This window comes from Myxine glutinosa, chromosome 4 (assembly GCF_964187855.1).
Source record: "Myxine glutinosa chromosome 4, kmMyxGlut1.1, whole genome shotgun sequence".
NCBI lineage: Eukaryota > Metazoa > Chordata > Myxini > Myxiniformes > Myxinidae > Myxine > Myxine glutinosa.
Window position 1 is genome coordinate 6,140,040 of NC_136264.1, and position 792 is coordinate 6,140,831.

Here is a 792-nt window from a genome sequence, read left to right on the forward strand (position 1 = left end):
TCCTTATGTCAACTGGCTGATGGTTCTCTTGCAATGAATGTATGATTTATCTTGTCTCCCATTTTAAACTTGTACAGCCATCGCCTTGAATTGTTTTTTGGGTTTTCACTGTGAACAATGTTTTCCTGGCAACAAACGGGGACAAATGTCGAATGTTTCTCTCTCCCTCTCTCTCCCTCTCTCTCTCTCTCTCTCTCTCTCTCTCTCCCTCGCGAAGTCGCGAACGCTCGTCGTTTGGATCAACCTGTTTTGGAATCAAACGGTGTCGTCATGTCTGGACGTGATAAACGTGGAAAAGGGTCTCGGAAAAGGAGGTGCTAAACGTCATCGCAAGGTACTGCGTGATAACATCCAGGGAATCACAACGCCTGCTATTCGTCGCCTTGCTCGTCGTGGTGGAGTAAAGCGCATCTCGGGTCTCATGGACGAGGAAACCCGTGTTCTCAAGGTGTTCCTGGAAAATGTGCTCCGCGATGCTGTTACCTACACGGAGCACGCAAAGCGAAAGACCTTTACTGCCATGGATGTGGTGTACGCTTTGAAGCGCCAGGGCCGTACGCTCTACGGTTTCGGTGGTTAAACATTTTGTGAGTGTTCATCTCTCTCTCCCTCTCTCTCTCCAAATTTGTGGGGGGGGGGGGGGGGGGGGGGGGTTACAGCTCGACCCGGGGGTAAATGAGTGAACGGATCACCGCTGTAGCCCCAGAAAGCTTGCAACTCCAAAGCTTCATACAAATGGAGCATCTGTAAGATGGAGAACCTACAAGATGGGGCACCTGCAAGATGGATGAC

At 50.5% G+C, this 792-nt stretch overlaps 1 pseudogene; it reads left to right on the plus strand.

Annotated features, from left to right (window-relative positions):
• The first annotated feature begins 270 nt into the window (after positions 1–270).
• On the plus strand, positions 271–580 carry LOC144891495 (uncharacterized; annotated as a pseudogene).
• The last annotated feature ends 212 nt before the right edge of the window (positions 581–792 follow it).